Below are 6,612 nucleotides of genomic sequence, written 5' to 3' on the forward strand. Positions count from 1 at the left end.
ATGCCAGCGGCCCTGACCGCCAGCCCCGAATCCAGCACTCCGGATTCGGCAAGCTCCTGCTCGCCACACCGGGTTCTCCCCGCCTCCACAACTTCGCTAGTTGCCTCTGACATTAGTGACTCCGCCTTATCTGCGGTTCACTCCGCCTCAGCAACTCTGCTAGTCCGCTTGCCTCTGCAACTCCTCGACCTTACGCACCAGCAGGCCCACGTGACTCAGCGATTGCGCCCTTGGAAGGAAGTCAAATGTTCGGGTCCGTGGGTCAAGTTAGGTCAACCCAGAAACCTGCCTGGGTTGGGTCCGGATTGGAAATCATGACCTGTTTAGTTAATTGGGTCAGATTCTGATCAACTCTTTTACGTTCGGGTCAGCTCGGGTTGGACTCGAACCCGACCCGTTGACCCGAACTGAAACTCCCTAATTCTTATAAATACACTATTGTTACTATACATGATACTAAAAATATTCATAAATCCTAAATACTTGTCATCAAACATGCTATGTATTTGTAGTATAATGTTCGACTAGTTGCCGCTGCAAAGTTGATTACAGGTTGTGTTGTCAATAGCCGAGGCAGGCAATGCTATATGGACCACGACAATAAGGCCTACGCATATATGGCAGATGCTTTGTATAGTTGACTCAATAAGAGAATGAAGAAAAGGTTAAATTGCACCTAATTGGCCATAATTTTATTTAATCTATAGAATATTTTACAGAGGCTAAGGCGCTTCTTTGAAGTATCAAATAATTAACATGCATAATTAGCTCCATGATAAAATGATAAAATCATGGAGCTTTTTTGCTTATAAAAATCCCCACTCCTACTGGGATGTGTAATATAATATCTCAGATATTATGTATTATTTCTACTGCGGTTATATATACTTGAATGATCATAACGTATTCTAAGACAAGTCTGCATATACTCGTGGAAGGTTTGGACAAGTAGGAGCAAGGTCTAGCCGGTGGGGAAAATGACCATCACAATGACACGTATGTTTCTATTTATGCTCTAAATCTTAGTATTTACAAGTGCTATTTCTATTAAATCTGATTTAAACTCCAATTAAACAAGCCATTGAGCTATTGCTGAAGGCTACAGGAGACAATTCTTTGCTACTTAATTTTTTCAATCATTAGCTTATGGAAGGGGGGCCAACAATTATTTTATTATTGTCCCTAGTGATTTCTTTTTTATTTTTCTTTTTTAGTTTGTACAGTTATGTGGAGAGAGAGCAATATCTTATTATTTAATAAGCTTATGGTATTCTTTTATTTTATTAGTGCATTGTTTATATAAGAGGTTAGGAGCAAGGAATCTGCTTACATTAAATTTACTCTAAGCTTGGATATCTTAGGTGTGACTCTCAAAAAAACAAACCTTTTTGCAAATAACTTTTTCTTTAGCACATTCCCCACTCTTCCTCATTTTCTGGTCCTCTGTTCCCTAAATCCTTATCTTATGATCCGTGATTAATTAAAGTAAGCAAATTGATGACTGCAACGCTTTTGTTCAAAGTTTATAGAAAAGATATCATCAGAATTTTGGGCTCAATTAGCCTGCAACATTGAATGAGTGCAACCTTCTTTATTGGGAAGATGGTATAAAAGCAAAAGGGGGCGAAAAAAAAAGGTTAAAAGAATGATGAAAAATATGCATGTTATTGACATGCAAATCAACTACTTCTAATGGAGATTCAATGTCACTCAAAATAGGGGACGATAAATATCGGGACTTTCTTGTGGTGTGACCTGCATTTTGCTCGCCCTCTCAAAATAATAATAGTAGAAATATTTTAAATGCATTTTAATTTATTTTGGTTTAAAATTATAAAAAACACAAAATGTAAAATTTGATGACAAAGTCAAAGGGGAGTCACTACAGGAAAACTCCTTATTACCGGCGGACAAAATCCGCCGGAAATATTAGAAATCCGACGGAAAATATAGTTTCCGGCGCATGTTTCGGCGTATATTTGTCTGCCGGTTTAAGTCGCGTCGATAATCTCTTTTCGGCGCATGATTTGCGCCGGAAATTTCTCCGGCGCAGTTTCCGACGAATTACCGTCGAAAAAACGGATTGTTGTCTACGTTAAAAAACGTCTTAATTCCGGCGCCATATGCGCCGGTAATTAGCGTCGCATTATGCGCAGGACATTACCGGCGGATAAAACGCCGCAAAGTGTGACGTAGAAACCCCACGATTTCGCTTGCGATGCAAAATATGCGACTCTAATTACCGGCCGACTGTGCGCCGGAACGAGCGCCGGTAAGTTCCGACAGAACAAAGACATCGGTACGTACGATACAATCCGTTGTATTGTCTTTTCCGGCGAAATTCCGGCATAAAATCAAGAACAAAGACTAGTCTATTTCAAAGTGCACCCTGAAAGTACAAATTTTTTGGCAAAGTTCAAATTTAACCTCTTCACCCAAATATGATTCACAATTTCACATAGAGCCAAATGTGATAAGATTTAAACTTTTGATTAGTTTGGCTATGAAATACAATATCACTCAACTATATGATTGTAACAGATTGATATTATGTGTCCATTGCTAATTTGAAAGCTCAATCGACCTACAGTTGATGAAACTAGACTTGATGAATTTAGAAAGTCAACTTAAAATCAAACTAATTTAGCTCATAGATTGAATGTAAGAGTTTTAGAGAGGTCGACGGGCTTCAACCACTTGTCTAGTCGAACAATAATTGGTCGTCTTATTTTATTTTTATTTTTTTGGCTTGGACACAATTAACACGCAGCCCTTTGATTTGAATATGATAGGATTACCCTAAAGTTGCTTATTGCCACCAAAACCCAGCTAAACTGATTGAATTCACACCTTGGATGCCCAAAAATCAAATTCTTTTTATCTTAATACTACGCTAATAGTTGATCTTCATTCCAACTACTTACTAAATACCACATGCAATTTCACATAAAAAGGATGTTGGAAAGTCAAGATTCCCCATTCTCTTCAACGACCTATGACAAAAAATCTATATCACTCATAAGGTTACTTATAATACATCAATCAATTGAATTGTGCAAATTGGCACTTAATCACTCCCTAGTTTGATATGTGGGCCACTAGATTGCCTCTTTCAAAACCAATTCTTTGTAGTCTATATCACTATTCATGTACGAACATCATATTGGTTAAGTGCTTATAAATACCCACATCCTATGCCATCATTCGTAGGATAAAAAGTCAAGTTTAACTAAAACTCTATCATACTATAACCATAAAAACAATGAGAAAGAGTTATGTAACAAAGAGATTTATATTAATCATTTCTCTTTTAATTTGAGTCATTTCCTACTTTTCTCATAATAGACATATAACATCGGCCAAACCAAGTAACAATCTTGGGTATATCGTCTCATCTATCTCTCTGTTAATATTTACTTCCACTTTTCAATTTCTTAGTAGATCAATACTTCACTTCTTTATAAAGAAACCTAACTTAATCACCCAACCTCTCGTCAATATAGATTGAATATCTTTAATTCTCATATTTTATAAATCAATCAAGACTCGAGCTTTCCCATTCATTAATCTCTTTTAACATGTTATGCCCTTCAAATATCTTAGTACTCTTATTAGGAATGTTTAACTTGAGTTGGGTAAAAATTTACTAGAGGAGCATCCAACTCGTAGTAGCCTATTATCATCACCACTCTCATTTATGCTCCAAGAGGAAATGTCATATAAGGCTTTTCCTAGCCAACTGAGAAGTTTGTGACCATGTCATAGTTCTTGAAAATCTCTAATGAGATGGATCTCATACTATAACCAATTCTTCGTTGTATTGATCTAATTTCGACTAGTATTGAAAATCAATGACGCCATCCACCTCTCCGCAAATTATCATTCATAAGAGACTTATTACACATCATCAATAACATTGATGACATGAAATTCATTATATTATAAAGAATATAACTATTTAAATATCTTAATAATGTTGCAACAATCACCTCTTTATTATTTAAATATTTTAATAGGCATTTAGTGATACTTTATCCACTGCATTAAACTAAATAATGATAGCTGAACTGTTCCTCCACCACTGTTGTTACTCAGGCCAACTCTTGTATGATTACATTGTGCAACTAGCTCAAAATAGGAGTAAAAATGCATGATTTTATGGCTTGGCATGTCTCATAAATAGACCCTTCTACATAAGCTTTTTTACACGTACAATTGTTTTGATCTTATTAAGATATTTAGAATATTAAAAAGAAAATACTAGAAGTAATTTTAATCAATATTTAATATAATATAAAATTGTTTATAAAATTTTGAAAGGATGTATCCAACAATATCGAATTGAATAGCCAACTTCTATATCATATGGTATATGTATCAATAGATATTTCATTGAGCCAAATAACGTAACTAAAAAAATTCTTTCTAATTTTCATAATATTATAAGAATATTTAGTTCACTTTGCATCATGAATTTTTCATATTCTAACAAAGTTGTTTAGTTTAATTAAAAGATTCTAAATTGATTTTTGCAAAACAATAATTATAAATTATTATTAAATTATAACACTGTTGTTGCCAGAAAAGTGAAGGGTTACGTTAGGTAATCGACAGCTAGTACAAAACTTATCGAATAATCTTGACATGAATCTTTTAATAAGGACTGTATAATATAGTGTTTTGAATTTTGGCCCAATTTATCATACTACCCGTATCAAAAAACTATAAAGAGGGTCTTAGGCTTCATTTGGGACAGCTTTCATGCTTATTTTTAAAGCAATTTTGAATACAAAAATATATAGTTCAAAATATTTTTGTAATAAAAAGTTGTCTTAGAAGGCAATATAAATATTGTCATATAATTAATGGAGAGTGAAAGTGTTGAGAAGAATTAAGAAAGCTCTCTTATATTTTCTAGCTTTCATATAGATAAGACTATGACTAGCTAGTTCTCACCGTCAACGACCATCACCAATGATTGTCGTTATCGCCTCTAAACTTCTGTCAAAATCAAATTCTATTGTTGAATATTAACTTTCCGCCCGTGAATAATTGATTTTTATAATCCCTACAAAGGAAATTAGACACTTGTTCTCAAAGTAATAATATATTCTTCAATTGTGAGGAGCGAAAAATTATTGCATCTCTTATTATATAGTGGATTTTTCAACTAATTTGAGGCTCATGATTTTTTCCCTTTCCAAATTTACCGCTTAAGAAAGTTAGTCTTATGTAACTTTTTTTTGTGCGTGCTAATTTTTTGTGAAAAGCTAAGACTCAATTAAACATATACTCTATAGTCATAATTTTTCTAGCACATGATAATATCCATTATTACTTTCAAGTTATATATATTTTTTGTATAAATCACAGTATCAAATATATTATAAAAAATTATTTTCAAAATACATCACATTTAATTGATCACTAATTAAGTTTATTATCTATTAGGGTATATCGAAGAAAATTCTCATCTTGGTCTAATTATGATTGACATCATATAATGGAAGTTCTTCATATGTCAATATGGGCAAGTTAGTAATATTCAATACCTTATTAATTATTTGTCATAATTAAACTCCACTCCATATTGGTGAGGGATTAGATATTGTACTCCATTCTTAAGAAATCAATTTTTATTTATTCTAAATGCATTAATAAAATGATAGAACATCATATGAAAATCAAGCAATGATTTTTTTTTATATAATTTTTCGTTATTAATGATCACAATAAATGATGAAATTTGGGCAACCCAATTTTTTAGCAGCGTTGCATCATGATAACTTACTATACTTTAGAAAATCACTAATTATCTACATGAGCAATGTTTTACCTTAAAAGTTTTATTTTTATTTTTTTTATACACGACCACTTTATATTTTATAAAATTTCCAACTCATCTATCAATAGTTATATATATACTTTTATTTTATTTTTTTCTTTCTGATTGTATGTACTATAAATAATAAGCATGGAAAATATATAAATGATGGTAAGATAAATTTATGAGAGAGATTAAGATTTTGTTTGGGGTAGCTCTTTTATTGATTTCCAAAGCAATTTTTTATTACAAAAATTACATATAAATTAAAATTTTGTTTGGGATAGCTGTTATTAAGTAAAAAAATAATAATTTTTTTATTGATTTCTAAAACAACTTGATTAATTTTTAAAGCAATTCTTAATTGTGAAAAAAGATATAATTAAAATAACATCTTATAGGCGACCTCCTTTTTTTCTAGATTGTTTTTTTATTGGAAGGTTAGAGTTAATAATTTTCTCTTCAAATGTTGAAGGCTTATTTGACCTAAAAAGGTTTAAAGAGGAACTCATTTAGTGCTTCCTAGTAGACTATGAGTTTATTTGAGATGGTTATAATGCTTTATAAATTTGATTCTGAAGTCATTGTTAGAAGAATAGTTTAATTGTTTTAGTTACAAAAAAAAATAGTTTTCAACTAAAAAAATTTCTAAAAAGTAATGAGAATGCAGTAAAAAAGCAGTAGTCAAATGAAATTGTGATTGTTGTCTAAGCATCGAAAAAGCTATCACAAACAACCTCTAAGTAGGAGGGACAGATTTTAAATTTTATTAAATACATTAAGACATT

This window comes from Dendrobium catenatum, unplaced genomic scaffold (genome assembly GCF_001605985.2).
Source record: "Dendrobium catenatum unplaced genomic scaffold, ASM160598v2 fragScaff_scaffold_898, whole genome shotgun sequence".
NCBI classification, from domain to species: Eukaryota; Viridiplantae; Streptophyta; class Magnoliopsida; order Asparagales; family Orchidaceae; genus Dendrobium; species Dendrobium catenatum.